Source organism: Microcaecilia unicolor, chromosome 2 (genome assembly GCF_901765095.1).
Source record: "Microcaecilia unicolor chromosome 2, aMicUni1.1, whole genome shotgun sequence".
In the NCBI taxonomy this organism is placed as follows: Eukaryota; Metazoa; Chordata; class Amphibia; order Gymnophiona; family Siphonopidae; genus Microcaecilia; species Microcaecilia unicolor.
The window spans coordinates 633005601-633022613 of NC_044032.1; positions in this window are offsets into that span (position 1 = coordinate 633005601).

The following is a 17013-nucleotide window of genomic DNA, read 5'->3' on the forward strand; positions in this document are numbered from 1 at the left end:
GGGGAAAATCCAATGATTTATTTCTAGTGTAAGCAGCCTAAAATGTATTGTACTTTTTTGGGGATCTTGCCAGGTACATGTAACCTGGATTGGCCACTGTTGGAAACAGGATGCTGGGCTTGATGGACCTTCGGTCTTTCCCAGTATGGCAACGCTTATGTTCTTATGAGGGGGAGAGAAAATAGGCCACTGCTTCAGACAGCCCCATCGGCAAGCTGTTCTTTCCATGCTCTGAGCAAGCCAAGTCATGAGCAAATAACAGATGGGAATGTCCCTGACTGCAGTCAGTGGACACCCATGAAATATAGCACCATCTCTCCTCAGTGCATTCTCTTTTCAGCAGCAGAAAATAAATAGTATGGGATAAGACTGATCAAAGATTGCTTTCATAGAATGTTAGCCCTTCCTAGGGCATTTTGTCGAACTTGCAGAAAGTTTTGGGTGGGGGGAAGGGGAGGTGCTGAGGTGCTTCCAGACTGCCTACAGGAGCCCTGATTTCAAATCTTAAAGTATGGCGGCTGTCTGTGTTGCTGAACGGCAAAGGGGAACAATCCTGTCTCAGCAAATTGCTGTGCAAGAGCTACAAGGAGGACTGAAACTTATTTCTTACAGTTACAAAATAATGTGGCAGGTCTGCATTCATTTACCATCTGGCAGCCTCATCTCGCCTGCCCCCTCACCTCTCCCCCTCACCCCAGCCCACTCAGCTTGTTCGGGAGCAGTCAAGAGAAATAATGACAAGGCACAAAGTGCTGACTTACAATCTCAAAAAAAAAAACTGGCGAGATCTCATCTCATCCTATCACTTTTCAGATGGGGGCTTGGCATTGTCTGTAAGTTCTATAGAGAAATGCAACTTGATTCAATAAAAATGTTTCCATAGGCACAGAATGGGGAAAAAAGCCTTTGTTGAATAAGACCCATGGAATGGATATATGTAGTCTATCTCTGTCTCTCTCCCTTTCTCCGTCCTTTGGGCATAATATTTTCTACCATTGAAACTGATTTTTATTCTCCTGATAAAGCAATGTCAGGAATATTCATGCATAACATTATTTTATTTATTACATTTGTACCCCGCTGTTTCCCACATACAGCAGGTCCAGTGCGACTTACATAGTAAAAGAAAGCATCTTACGTGGTAAAGAATACAGTAAAAACAAGGAAATGTAAGAACAGTATTATAAATTGTGATGATCATAACTACTTACATTATGAAAGGCATTACAAAGGACATGTGAAAAGAACGTAATGAGCTAGAATAGGGAAGGTAGACAAGGATATGATAGGCGAAAGGGAAGGGGAATGGGAGGGAAATGGTAAAGGATGGAGGGAAGAAGATGAGGGATTGAGTATAACATTCTACATGGAATGTTGCTTCTCTTTGAGATTTTGCATGGAATCTTGTCACTCTTTAAGATTCCAGAATCTTGCTATTCTTTGGGGTTCTACATGGAATGTTGCTACTCTTTGAGATTCTGCATGGAATCTTGTCACTCTTTAGGATTCCAGAATCTTGCTATTCTTTGGGGTTTATTTTATTTATTACATTTGTACCCTGCTCTTTCCCACATACAGCAGGTCCAGTGCGGCTTACATAGTAAAAGAAAGCATCTTACGTGGTAAAGAATACAGTAAAAACAAGGAAATGTAGGAACAGTATTATAAATTGTGATGATCATAACTACTTACATTATGAAAGGCATTACAAAGGACATGTGAAAAGAACGTAATGAGCTAGAATAGGGAAGGTAGACAAGGATATGATAGGCGAAAGGGAAGGGGAATGGGAGGGAAATGGTAAAGGATGGAGGGAAGAAGATGAGGGATTGAGTATAACATTCTACATGGAATGTTGCTTCTCTTTGAGATTTTGCATGGAATCTTGTCACTCTTTAGGATTCCAGAATCTTGCTATTCTTTGGGGTTCTACATGGAATGTTGCTACTCTTTGAGATTCTGCATGGAATCTTGTCACTCTTTAGGATTCCAGAATCTTGCTATTCTTTGGGGTTTATTTTATTTATTACATTTGTACCCCGCTCTTTCCCACATACAGCAGGTCCAGTGCGGCTTACATAGTAAAAGAAAGCATCTTACGTGGTAAAGAATACAGTAAAAACAAGGAAATGTAGGAACAGTATTATAAATTGTGATGATCATAACTACTTACATTATGAAAGGCATTACAAAGGACATGTGAAAAGAACGTAATGAGCTAGAATAGGGAAGGTAGACAAGGATATGATAGGCGAAAGGGAAGGGGAATGGGAGGGAAATGGTAAAGGATGGAGGGAAGAAGATGAGGGATTGAGTATAACATTCTACATGGAATGTTGCTTCTCTTTGAGATTTTGCATGGAATCTTGTCACTCTTTAGGATTCCAGAATCTTGCTATTCTTTGGGGTTCTACATGGAATGTTGCTACTCTTTGAGATTCTGCATGGAATCTTGTCACTCTTTAGGATTCCAGAATCTTGCTATTCTTTGGGGTTTATTTTATTTATTACATTTGTACCCTGCTCTTTCCCACATACAGCAGGTCCAGTGCGGCTTACATAGTAAAAGAAAGCATCTTACATGGTAAAGAATACAGTAAAAACAAGGAAATGTAGGAACAGTATTATAAATTGTGATGATCATAACTACTTACATTATGAAAGGCATTACAAAGGACATGTGAAAAGAACGTAATGAACTACAATAGGGAAGGTAGACAAGGATATGATCCTGTGCAGTAGGAATGGATCCTCAGAAGCTTAGCCGAAATTGGGTGGCGGAGCAGGTGGGGGGAAGAGGGTTTGGTGGTTGGGAGGCGAGGAAGAATTATACGGTCTGTGCCAGAGCCGGTGATGGGAGGCGGGACTGGTGGTTGGGAGGCGGGAAATACTGCTGGGCAGACTTGTATGGTCTGTGCCCTGAAAAAGGCAGGTACAAATCAAGGTAAGGTATACACATATGAGTTTATCTTGTTGGGCAGACTGGATAGACCATGCAGGTCTTTTTCTGCCGTCATCTACTATGTTACTATGTGAAAGGGAAGGAGAATGGGAGGGAAATGGTAAAGGATGGAGGGAAGAAGATGAGGGATTGAGTATAACATTGGGGTCAGAGTAAGCGTCGACGTCTTAGCAGGAGTATCGTAGGTGATCTGGTGGAATTAAGCTGGTCCATTAGGGTAAACTTGCTTGAAAAAATGGGACTTTAACATTTTCCTGAAAGGTAAATAGTTATTAATAGCTCGGATGGGTCTTGGGAGAGCATTCCAAAGTTGACTACCCAGAAAGGTGACACTGGATGCAAAGTATGTTTTGTACTTGACACCTTTGCAGTTTGGGAGGTGTAGATTGAGGTATGTTCGCGATGACATTGTTCTGTTTCTAATTGGGAGGTCAATCAGGTTGTTCATATAACTGGGGGATTCTCCTGATCTGATCTTATGGATCATTGTATGGACCACTTATTGTGGTATATTGCTGCTGTTTATTTTATAGCTGATATTTCATGTGATTTAGGGGTCCTTTTACTAAGGTGCGCCGAAAAATGGCTTGCAGAAGTGTAGGCGTGGGTTTTGGGCACGCGCCAATCCATTTTTCATCGCGCCTGAAAAAAGGTCTTTTTTTAACATTTTTGCCGAAAATGGATGTGCGACAAAATGAAAATTGCAGTGCGTCCATTTGGGTCTGAGACCTTACCACCAGCCATTGACCTAATGGTAAAGTCTCACATGGTAACTGGGCGGTAATGACTTACGCACGTCAAAAGCCACTTGGCATGCATCCAATACGTGTGTCCAAAAATAAAAATTATTTTTCGGATGAGCATACTACTACTACTACTTATCATTTCTATAGCGCTACTAGACGTACGCAGCACTGTACACTTGAACATGAAGAGACATTCCCTGCTTGACAGAGCTTACAATCTAATTAGGACAGACAAACAGGACAAACAAGAGATAAGGGAATATTAAAGTGAGGATGATAAAATAAGGGTAACTCCATTTTGGCGTGCGTTGGGTGAGCATAGGCACTTACATGGCTTAGTAAAATGGCTCCTTAATTATTAACTTGGGGCCCAGTTTACTAAGGCACGTTAGTGTTTTTAACGTGCTTACATTCAGCGTGCGTGCTAACCATGTAGGCGCCTATAGGGATATTGTAAGTGCGTACACAGTTATCACGTGTACAAGGTTAACGTGCGTTAAAGATGCTAACACGCCTATAACGTGGTTAATAAACAGGGCCCCATGTAGTCAGTGCTCGAGGGTAATTCATGAAAACACAAATAATTTAACTATAGCAGAAGGACTATTAGCGAAGGGGGCTGGGAACATGGAACAGCCATAGCCGCCGAGAGGGAGGGGCAGAGGGGCAAAATTCCCTGGGCCTCCAGAGGGGGGGGGGGGGGGGGTCTGGTGCAGGGGTCTCTCTCTCTCTATCCTGCTCCAGACAGGACCTGGGTGATCACGTCCCTACAGGAGCAGGAAAGAGGCCCCCCTTTCATTGCCTGCCTAGCAGCTGCTGCGCCCTCAGGCTGCGCATGCTCAGTTTTGAGACTGTATATATATATATATATATATATATATATATATATATATATATATATATATATATATATATATATATAATACATGAACATATCCCAGACATCAATATGGAGCACAGGTCATAATAAGTAACATTCTAGTGTCTGGAGAACATCAGATCTAACTGCCTCACACAACCATCAGAACAAACATTCGCAATAAGCGAAATGGTGTGGTGCAAGTCCTCATGAGCTCTCCTCATTATTTTACAACTATTTGTTTCATTCTTATTTTTCTTTTTTTAAACAGTATATAATCTCATGAAAAAACTAGTGTTTCTAAGAACACTTATCTTAAAAGGCAGCAGCTTAGAGATATCAGAGAACCCCCGCCGACATGGCCAAGTTTCGCGTGAAGCTTTTTCAAGGAAGAGGCTCACTGAAATATAAAACAGCCAAAATAAACCAAAGATTTAAATTTAACAACCCCCATTATCAAAAATATTAATAAAACATCTTACACCAACTTTCTACTAACATACCTTTCCATCCTGCAAGCGTTCCTGCATACAAAAAATGAACCACAGCTGATCATAAAGGTACTATGCCGATTGGATACTCAAAAAAACCCAACAGCCAATGAGACTACAACAAAGACTGAGCATGTGCGAACTGAGAAAAGCAGCCGCAGGGGCAGGCAATGCTGAGCAGAGGAAGGAGCCGTGCTGCCTGCAGCTGGCAGGGCCAGCCAAGGTACTTAGGGCGGGTGGGCAGCAATGGCAGTAGCGATAACGATTTTGTGGGGGGGGGGGCAGCGGCGATGGGGATTCTGCCCAGGCCCAGTGGCGGTGGCCCTCCCCCGGGCCCGGCTCAGTCTCTTGGGAACAGCCATCCACTGGAGGTGGGGATGGCAAAGTACTAATGCAATTCAGGAAAGCTCGGAAAATGCACAGATCCCTAATTGCAGAGAATGTTAAAAAAAGAAAAAGCCAGACTGAGTCAATCCCAAAGTCCTTTGAACCCAGCATCTTGTGTTCAACAATGACCAGTTCAAGCTGCAAGTATCCAAAGCTAGATCTATTTCCAGCAAATGAACAATGACTTCCCCAAGTCTATCTGGCTAATCCAGGAACTTGTTCAATTCTCTTTTGAGTCCTGCTATTTTGGTCACCTTGACCACATCCTCTAGAAAATCTGGAGATCAAGCAGGATCAATGGTGTTGCAACAGAAATGAAATTGGGCAGACTGGATGAGCCATATTGTCACAGCAGTCAGGAATGATCCGGAGTAGTGAGCCCTTGGGCGCAGCAGCAGGTGAACCACCCAAACAGGAAGTGAGGCTGAGCGCAGACAGGCTGATACAACATAGTAACATAGTAGATGACGGCAGAAAAAGACCTGCATAGTCCATCCAGTCTGCCCAACAAGATAAACTCATATGTGTATCCCTACCTTGATTTGTACCTGCCTTTTTCAGGGCATAGACCGTACAAGTCTGCCCAGCAGTATTTCCCACCTCCCAACACAGGCTGATACAAGATTCAGGACTCTCAAACAGGCTTGGCTGGAACAGAATTCTGGAACTGACTTGGCTTGCCTGGAATCGGACTCTGGAATGGGCTTGGCTGGAACCAGATGCTGGAACAGGCTTGGCTGGAACTGGATGCTGGAGCGGACTTGGCTTGGCTAGAACTAGATGCTAGAACGGACTTGACTTGGCTGGAACCAGATGCTGGAATGGAGTTGGCTTGGCTAGAACCGGATTCAGGATTCTGGAACAGGATTCAGGATTCTCAAGCAGGCTTGGCTGGAATGGAAGTTGAAAGCAAACAGGACAGACACAAGCAGAATGGGAACTGAAGCTAAAGACAAACAGGGCAGACACAAGCAGAATGGGAAATGAAGCTGAAGACAAGACAAGAACAAGCAGGGCTGGGACTGCAACAAGCACACACAGCCAAAAACTCATCTGAAGACCTCTGTTGCAAAGGCAAGTCTGAAAGTTCCCAGGTGTTAATAAAGGCAATTACAGATGAGGTCACAGGTGAGGCTTGGCAGCAGAAACACCAGGGCAAGTCTGGAGTGCTGGAACATCAGGACTGGAATGAACTCTGGAGCATGTCTGGGAAACAGAAAAAAGACAGTCCACAGCAGCCATAGGGCCTGGCCACCAGGAGGCGAGGTAAATGCAGGCATGGGATACAGTCACAACCGTGACACATAAAGGTTTTATTAGGGATGGGCAGTACAAAATTTTAGGGGTCCTTTTACTAGCTGCGGTAAGTACTAACATGTGTTTATCGCAGCAAAAATGGCCTTACTGCAAGGCGCACTCAGGGCCCCTTTTACGAAGCTGCAGCAAAAGGGAGCCTGCACTGGCATTGGCGTGTGTTTACTGATTACTGCCAGGTACACACCTGAGCTACAAAAATAAAATATTTTTGTAGTGTCGGATATGATATGTAGCGCTGGATATGATATTCTCTTTTAGTGAGCGGTAAGCCCATAGTTGCCATTTTTGCCGCTCGCTGGGGCTCTTTTTACTGCAGCAGGTAAAAAGGCCGAAAAAGAAATGGCCATATGGTAAGTTTGCACTTGCCGTGCAGCCATTTCAGGGGGATCTCTTACCGCCACCCATTGAGGTGGCAGTAAGGGATCCCAGGCTAACCCGGCAGTAACCAATTACCACCTGGTAACCTCCAGGAGAAATATTTGTTCAATATTTCCGCTAGTACTAGAAATGGTGCGCGCTAGGGTTGGAGCTACCGCCAGCACCTGCGCTGGGCCGGCGGTAGTTCCAAGTTGCCACGCGCCAACCCTTTTGTAAAAGGGTCTTTATATGTGCGATTACAATGGAGGCTACCAAATTTTGGGATAAACGGGACAAATGTGTGACATCAATATATAGTTCTATCACATGTGTATCTGAGGCTGTGATATATGTGATTTTATGCCTGTGTGGTCTACAATATATAGGACAAACTAAACAAAAGTTGAAAACAAGACTAACTGAACATAAATATTGGATTAATGCTGGTAAGGTGGAAGCACCGCTTGCAAGACATTGTTTAGAATTTCAGCATAATTTTGACCAACTTAGATGTATGGCCATTGACCAAACAAGACGGGACAGAAGGAGAAGAGATTTCTCAATGTCTTCATCAAAAACGTGGATTTATCGTCCGCAAACTGTTAGCCCTAATGGACTTAATGGCCGCATGGAATGGGAAGCATTCCTCGAATTTGTTCTAATTGTGAACATATCTCTTTTGATTCCAACTCTTTTCCTCATTGGTTCCTCTGGATTGACGTGCAGGGAGGGGAGTTTGTCGTAAGCGTCTTTAAAGCTTGGAAGCGCCATCTGTGACACAAGGAATTGGATCTGACTGGCGAGGCAGAGATTTGGATACTTTTGGACATTTTGGATGTGATACAGGTAAGTCAATTAGTTTTTACTGTGCATATTTTTTTGATTTAGAGTTTCGATCATTGAGTTTTGTGCCTTGAATTGTTGGCTGTTGTAAAGCCTGATTGCTATTTGACATTTTGCTGTTCAGTTTTTTTTGGGGGGAGCAACATTTTTTCCTCCCTTGTGGAGTTGTTTTCCCTTGCTCTGGGGTTTCTGGACTTTATTCTGTAAAACCAGTGATAGTAGCCACTATATAGAGTAGTCGTGGAGGGGCATAATCGAACGCCAATGCCCATGTGTAAGGACGTCCATCTCCGAGAATGGGTCCGTGAAGGGGCGGGCCGAACCGTATTTTCCAAAAAGATGGACGTCTATCTTTAGTTTCGAAAATGCGGTTTGTGCCAGGCAAATGCATTGGATGTGGGCGTTTTTTGAGCTGGGCGTTTTCGTTTTTCAGCGATAATCGAAACCGAAGCAGCCCAGCTCAAAAATGACCAAATCCAAGGCTTTGGGTCGTGGGAGGGGCCAGGATTCGTAGTGCACTGGTCCCCCTCACATGCCAGGACACCAACCGGGCATCCTAGGGGGCACTTTTAAAAAATAGAAAAAAACATTAAATTACTTCCCAGGTGCATAGCTCCCTTCCCTTGGGTGCTGAGCCTCCCCCCCCCAAATCCCCCCCAAACCCACTCCCCACAACTCAACACCATTACCATAGCACTTAATGGTGAAGGGGGGGGCACCTACATGTGGGTACGTTGCATAATAGGTAGGATAGTGAAATATTATTGATTATAGATCCTACTCATTCTGGATAATTACAGTGTTATGGGGTTAGAGGGCTCCCATTTACCAGTACAAGTGTAACAGGTGGGGGGGGGGGGGGGGGGGGGGGGATGGGCCTGGGTCCACCTGCCTGAAGTCCACTGCACCCACTAAAAACTGCTCCAGGGACCTGCATACTGCTGTCATGGAGCTGGGGATGACATTTGAGGCTGGCATAGAGGCTGGAAATTTTTTTTAAGTTCTTGCTTTTTGGTGGGAGGGGGTTAGTGACCACTAGGGGAGTCAGGGGAGGTCATCCCCGATTCCCTCCAGTGGTCATCTGGTCATTTAGGGCACTTTTTGGAGACCTGATCGAGATAAAAAAGGGTCCAAAAAAGTGACCTTTCTTTTTTCCATTATCGGCTGAGCGCACCCATTTCTGTTCGGCCGATAACCACGCCCCAGTCTCACCTTCACCATGCCCCCAACACGCCCCGTCAACTTTATTCGTTCACGCGATGGAGTGCAGTTGAAGACGCCCAAAATTGGCTTTCGATTATACCGATTTGGGCACCCATGCGAGAAAGACGCCCATCTCCCGATTTGGGTCGAAATATGGGCGTCTTTCACTTTCGATTATGAGGCGGATAGTGAACTGTCCCTGGGCAGTTGAGGTTTTATTTTATTAAATATATTCTCTTAGTCAACATAAGCAAAAATTATAAATAAAGATTAAAATTAGCGTGTGGCCATTAATTAAAAAAAAAAAAAAGGCAAAAGTGGCCATTTTACCCATGTAGTGAAAATGGCCTTAGTATGCCATTTAGTTGAATGGATCCTCGGAAGCTTAGCCGAGATTGAGTGGCAGAGCCGGTGGTGGGAGGCGGGGCTAGTGGTTGGGAGGCAGGGCTAGTGCTGGGCAGACTTCTATGGTCTGTGCCCTGAAAATGGCAGATACAAATCAAAGTCAGGTATACACAAAAAGTAGCACATATGAGTTTATCTTGTTGGGCAGACTGGATGGACCGTGCAGGTCTTTCTCTGCCGTCATCTACTATGTTACTATGCAGGAATGACCATATAAGGATATGCTAAGGCCACTTTTTACTACAGTTTGGTAAAAGGGCCCCTTAATGTCATCCTTTGTCCTTTTGCAGCATTGGGCCGTTTTTGTTTATTTTGGTTCGTTTTCATTTTCATTTCAGATGCAGTGCCATTAAGAGTACACCCTTACCAAAAAATTTAAGTATCTTATACAACTAATTAAAGAAGAAAATAAAAAAAATTGAAGCCTCATTATCTAAGATTCTAAGAACATAAGAATAGCCATACTGGATCAGACCAGTGGTCCATCTAGCCCAGTATCCTGTTTCCAGCAGTGGCCAATTCAGGTCACAAGTACGCGGCAAAAGCCCAATTAGTAACAAGCAGGGGCTTCCCCCATGTCCATCTCAATAACAGACTATGGAATTTTCCTCCAGGAACTTGTCCAAACCTTTTTTAAACTCAGTTATGCTAACCGCTGTTACCACATCCTCCAGCAACGAGTTCCAGAGCGTAACTATTCTTTGAGTGAAAAAAATATTTCCATCTATTTGTTTTAAAAGTATTTCCATGTAATTTCATTGTGTGTCCCCTGGTCTTTGTACTTTTTGAAAGAGTGAAAAATCGACTCAGATTTACCCATTCTACGCCACTCAGGATTTTGTAGACCTCAATCATATCCCTACTCAGCCATCTCTTTTCCAAGCTGAAGAGGCCTAACCTCTTTAGCCTTTCCTCATCTGGGAGGAGTTCAATCCCCTTTATCATTTTGGTCACTCTTCTTTGAACCTTTTCTAATTTCATTATCTTTTTTGAGATATGGTGACCAGAGTTGAACTCAATACGCAAGGTGAGGTCGCACCATGGAGTGATACAGAAGCATTATAATATTCTTTGTCTTACTTTGCATCCCATTCTAATAATTTCTAGCATCCTATTTGGGTTTTTTTTTTTTTTTTGGCTACTGCCGTACGCTGGGCAGAAGATTCCAGCGGATTGTCTACAATGATATGTAGATCTTGTTCTTAAGTGCTGACTCCTAAGATGGACCACAGCCAGTGGCGTACCAAGGGGTGGGGGGTGGGGCGGTCCGTCCCGGGTGCACGCCGCTGGGGGGGTGCCGCGCGCCTGTCGGCTCTTTGTTTTCATGCTCCCTTTGCCCCGGAACAGGTTACTTCCTCTTCCGGGGCAGAGGGAGCATGAAAACGAAGAGCCGGCAGGCGCGCAGCACCCCCCCCCCCCAGTGGCGTGCACCAGGGGGGGTTCTTTCGCTGGGGGATCGGGGGTTCTTTTGCCGGGGGGGCGTTGCGCTGTTCCGGGGGGGGGGGCGCTGCACCCTGGGGGCGGGGCGCATCGGCGATCTGCCCCCGGTGTCAGCCCCCCTAGGAACGCCACTGACCACAGCATCAGGTAACTGTGATTTGGATTATTTATTCTTCCCAATGTGCATCACTTTGCATTTGTCCATATTAAATTTCATTTGCAATATGGATGCCCAGTCTCCCAGTTTCCTAAGATTTTCCTGCAATTTTTCACAATCTGCATGTGGTTTGACAACTTGGAATAGTTTCATGTCATCTGCAAATTTAATCACCTCACTCCTTGTTTCCATTTCTAGATCATTTATAAACATGTTAAAGCCCACTTCCGAGGAAACAGGAAGTGACTTCAGAGAGGCGGGCTGCAGTAGAGAGAAGGGGCTGGGACCGGCAGCAGGGCAACCTATGGGAATCGCTGCTGCCACTGTCGCTGCCTTCTCTTAAAAACAACAACAACAAAAAAAAGAGGTAAGTTTAAGCAAGGGGGTTGGGAAAGGAACAGAAGGGGGGGGGGAGATGTCAGATCATGATGGGGAGCAGCAGAGGAGGAGCCGGGGCTGCAGCTCATTGCTTGCCTCAGGTGGCGTGATTGTCTTGGGCTGCCCCTGTTGGAAAGCAATGGAGAATAAGACTGAGAGTATCAGAGCATTTTCATATAGAATCCTGTGCAGAAGGAATGGATCCTCAGGAGCTTAGTCAAGATCGGGAGGCGGGGCTGGTGGATGGGGGCGGGGATAGTGCTGGGCAGACTTGTACGGTCTGTGCCAGAGCCGGTGGTTGGGAGGCGGGGCTGGTGGTTGGGAGGCGGGGATAGTGCTGGGCAGACTTATACGGTCTGTGCCCTGAAGAACACAGGTACAAATCAAAGTAGGGTATACACAAAAATTAGCACATATGAGTTATCTTGTTGGGCAGACTGGATGGACCGTGCAGGTCTTTTTCTGCCGTCATCTACTATATGTTACCTTAAGAATTGTGTGCAAGTCTGGTTGCTTATCTTAAAAAGATAAAGCAGAATGGGAAATGGTTCATAGGAGCACAGCAAAAATGACAAAGGGGTTTGAACTGCTGTCTTATTGAAAATGCCTATACAATCTTGAGTAGTAAGGAAGAGATTTATTTGGAAAGGGAAATGGGACTCGATATACCGCCTTTCTGTGGTTTTTCTAACTACATTCAAAGTGGTTTACATATATTCAGGTACTTATTTTGTACCAGGGGTAATGGAGGGTTAAGTGACTTGCCCAGAGTCACAAGGAGCTACAGTGGGAATTGAACTCAGTTCCCTAGGATCAAAGTCCACTGCACTAAACACTAGGCTACTCCTCCACTAGCAACATCCTATGTAGAAGCCTGCCCTTGCAGATCAGCAATGCGGCCGCGCAGGCTTCTGTTTCTGTGAGTCTGGCGTCCTGCACGTACGTGCAGGACGTCAGACTCACAGAAACAGAAGCCTGCGCAGCCGCGTTGCTGATCTGCAAGGGCAGGCTTCTACATGGAATGTTGCTAGTGGAATAGCAACATTCCATGTAGAATCTCAAATAGTAGCAACAGAATCTCAATAGTAGCAACATTCCATCTAGAATCTCCAATAGCAGCAACATTCCATGTAGAATCTCAAATAGGGAAAGGGAAATGGGACTTGATATACTGCCTTTCTGTGGTTTTTGCAACTACATTCAAAGCGGTTTACAAATATTCAGGTATTTATTTTGTACCTGGGGCAATGGAGGGTTAAGTGACTTGCCCAGAGTCACAAGGAGCTGCAGTGGGAATTGAACTCAGTTTCCCAGGATCAAAGTCCACTGCACTAACCACTAGGCTACTCCTTTCAAAATTTAGGGCTAGGATTACTAAGCAGCGCTATGGGCGTGTTAGCGTTTTTAACACGCTTAAATGGTTCACGCGTGGTAAACGCTAACGTACCCATAGAAATGTATAGGTGCGTTAGCATTTAACGCGCCTTAAATTTACAGACGCGTTTAAAACACTAACGCACCTTAGCAAGCATACCCCTAAGAGGTAGAAAATTTTTTTTTTAATGTAAAAATTATTTTTCAGCAAAATGCAATTCAGCTATGGAATTTGTTGCCAGAGGATAGGGTTAAGGTTTTAAAAGGTTTAGATAAATTTGTGGAGGACGGGTCCATTAACATTTATTATCCATGCTGACGGACAACTGGTAATGAGCAACAAGGAAGGAATATTCACATTAAGGGCTGCCAGATGTTTTCACAAGTGGCCCAGGGTGGTCACTGTTGGTTATGCACTATAGACCACTTGGCTGACCTAGCATGGCACGTTTGTTCTTCATTCAAAACCCTTTTACGGAGATGAATGCCAGAATCATCTGCAGAAAAAACATGGCCCTGCCTGTAACATGGAATCTCTGCCCATGAAGTGTGGTGCTGTGAAACAACAGAAGGTAGCAGGCCTGGATCCCATCATGTTCTATGGAAGAAAATGAATGTTAACTCTTCCTTTCCCACAGAGCATAGCGAGAACTGCAAGGTTCCAACAGTGTAGAGCGTTTTAGTACATACATAAGTATATAAGTAATGCCATACTGGGAAAAGACCAAGGGTCCATCGAGCCCAGCATCCTGTCCACGACAGCGGCCAATCCAGGCCAAGGGCACCTGGCGAGCTTCCCAAACGTACAAACATTCTATACATGTTATTCCCGGAATTGTGGATTTTTCCCAAGTCCATTTAGTAGCGGTTTATGGACTTGTTCTTTAGGAAACCGTCCAACTCCTTTTAAAACTCTGCTAAGCTAACTGCCTTCACAACTTTCTCCGGCAACGAATTCCAGAGTTTAATTATACGTTGGGTGAAGAAAAATTTTCTCCGATTTGTTTTAAATTTACTACACTGTAGTTTCATCGCATGCCCCCTAGTCCTAGTATTTTTGGAAGCGTGAACAGACGCTTCACATCCACCTGTTCCACTCCACTCATTATTTTATATACCTCTATCATGTCTCCCCTCAGCTGTCTCTTCTTTAAGCTGAATAGCCCTAACCTCCTTAGTCTTTCTTCATAGGGAAGTCGTCCCATCCCTGCTATCATTTTAGTCGCCCTTCGCTGCACCTTTTCCAATTCTACTGCATAGGAGTCAACTTTTCAAAATTATTGGGGCTGCTAAGCCCAGTGGAAATAACACCTTCCCAGACACATATAAGCAATTTTCTCAATATTGGGGGTACTCAAGCACCCACAGAGCTGGCTCCTATCTTATGCCATCGTGAATGAACACTGTGGCAATATCCAAGAGCAGAAGAGAGTTAACGAATAATGAAAATGCAGTTTACAGCTTTGTAAAAGGGTTACCATACGGCTCCAGAAAAAAGAGGACAGATTGAGCCAGTCTGGGTTTTACTTCCATTGCTTTCAATGGAAGCAAAACCCGGACTGGATCCATGTAACATAGTAGATGACGGCAGAGAAAGACCTGCACGGTCCATCCAGTCTGCCCATCAAGATAACTCATATGTGCTACTTTTTGTGTATACCTGACCTTGTTTAGTATCTGCCATTTTCACTCACAAATATATTGAACAGAATCGGCCCCAGCACCGATCCCTGAGGCACTCCACTATTCACCTTTCCCTCATCCGAGCGAATTCCATTAACCACCACCATCAACCAGTTCCTAATCCAGTTTACCACGTCAGGTCCTATCTTCAGCCTGTCCAGTTTATTTAAGAGCCTCCTGTGGGGAACCATGTCAAAAGCTTTGCTGAAATCTAAGTAGATTACGTCTATAGCATGTCCCTGATTCAACTCTCCGGTCACCCAGTCAAAGAATTCAATGAGATTCATTTGGCACGATTTCCCTTTGGTAAAACCATGTTGTCTCGGATCTTGCAACTTATTGGCTTCCAGGAAATTCACTATCCTTTCCTTCAACATCGCTTCCATTACTTTTCCGATAACCGAAGTGAGGCTTACCAGCCTGTGGTTTCCAGCTTCTTCCATATCAGTGGCATAGCCAAGGGTGGGCTGGGGTAGGCCCAGGCCCACCCACTTTAGGTTCAGGCCCACCAAGTAGCAGCACACCTATAATGTGGCTGGCAGGGACCCCAAGCCCCACCAGCCAAAAACTCCCAACAACTGTTTGCTGCCGGTGAAAATCTGCTATTTAAAAGATATACGGGGGGAGAGGGGATGTTTGAAAGACTATATGGTATGCAGGCAAGAGAGGGAGAAGCCAAATCACTTGTAGGACAAGGTGGAGTTCTGCCCACCCACCTTGGGTCCAGGCCCACCCATACTTGGGTGTCTGGCTACGCCCCTGTTCCATATCACCACTTTTGTGAAGAGGGACCACCTCTGCCGTTCTCCAATCCCACGGAACCTCTCCCGTCTCCAAGGATTTTCTGGAGCCATAGGGTAACCCTAAAATAGGGGCATAGAAACAGAATGCTTAATTTATTTAAACCTTAGTCCTAAAGGAAAAGGCTTTCTCACATTTCATCTTGTACCATACCTGATCCTACAGAAGGCAAGGTTTTTCTTACTGCTGGTCTACTGAGCATTTATTGTCACTGTCTAGGAGTGTGTGTGTGTGTGTGGGGGGGGGGGGGGGGGGGGGGGGGGGGGGGGGGGGGGGGGAGGGGATTCTTCTGCTCTGTAATGCATGAGAGGGAAGCTGAGTGATCTATGCAGACTGAAAGGGTCAGGAGGGACTAGAGGCTGCCTTCAGCAGATCCCTTATATATCCCAGTGCTTTGTGGCGTTTGCAGTCGTCTCACACATTTGGAATCAGTCGTGCACCATCCAAAACAGCACTGGAAATGGCTGTCGAAAAAGGCAACACTCTCTCTGCAGGCAGATGCTCAGATGCCCTCTTTGTTATTTCACTATTTTACATGAACGCTCTCACTAATATCAGGGCAGAAAGCATGAGCATTTGGAGATGCCATATTTATTGCAGCAGAAAAAGTCTAGTTAATTGGTGTTGGGCACCCCTGCCAATCAGATTGGGTGGAATGAAACTATTACAGTCTGTTTAGGTCGAAGTCAGATTATTATTAGAACTTCTAAGAACAGTAAGAGAAGTGAAGCGATTTCATGAAGAAACGGTAGCAATACCCCATTCGCAGTAAGTGGATTTGTAGAAATCAGAGGAGAGCTACATTTTACTTGTGTAATCTTACATAGTAACATAGTAGATGATGGCAGAAAAAGACCTGGACGGTCCATCCAGTCTGCCCAACAAGATAACTCATATGTGCTACTTTTTGTGTATACCCTACTTTGATCTGTACCTGTGCTCTTCAGGGCACAGACCGTATAAGTCTGCCCAGCACTATCCTCGCCTCCCAACCACCAGCCCTGCCTCCCAACCACCGGCTCTGGCACAGACCGTACAAGTCTGTCCAGCACTATCCCCGCCTCCCAACCACCAGCCCCTCCTCCCAACCACCGGCTCTGGCACAGACCATATAAGTCTGCCCAGCACTATCCTCACCTCCCAACCACCAGCCCTGCCTCCCAACCACCGGCTCTGGCACAGACCGTACAAGTCTGTCCAGCACTATCCCCGCCTCCCAACCACCAGCCCCTCCTCCCAACCACCGGCTCTGGCACAGACCATATAAGTCTGCCCAGCACTATCCTCACCTCCCAACCACCAGCCCTGCCGCACAGACCATACAAGTCTGTCCAGCACTATCCCTGCCTCCCAACCACCAGTCCCGCTTCCCACCACCGGCTCTGGCACAAACTAAGTCTGCCCAGCACTATCCCCGCATCCCAACCACCAGCCCTGCCTCCCAACCACCGGCTCTGGCACAGACCATACAAGTCTGTCCAGCACTATCCCCGCCTCCCAACCACCAGCCCTGCCTCCCGATCTTGACTAAGCTCCTGTGGATCCATTCCTTCGGCACAGGATTCTTGAATGTATTGGATAGAATGAGTTGGCTAAATGAGGGGTCCTTT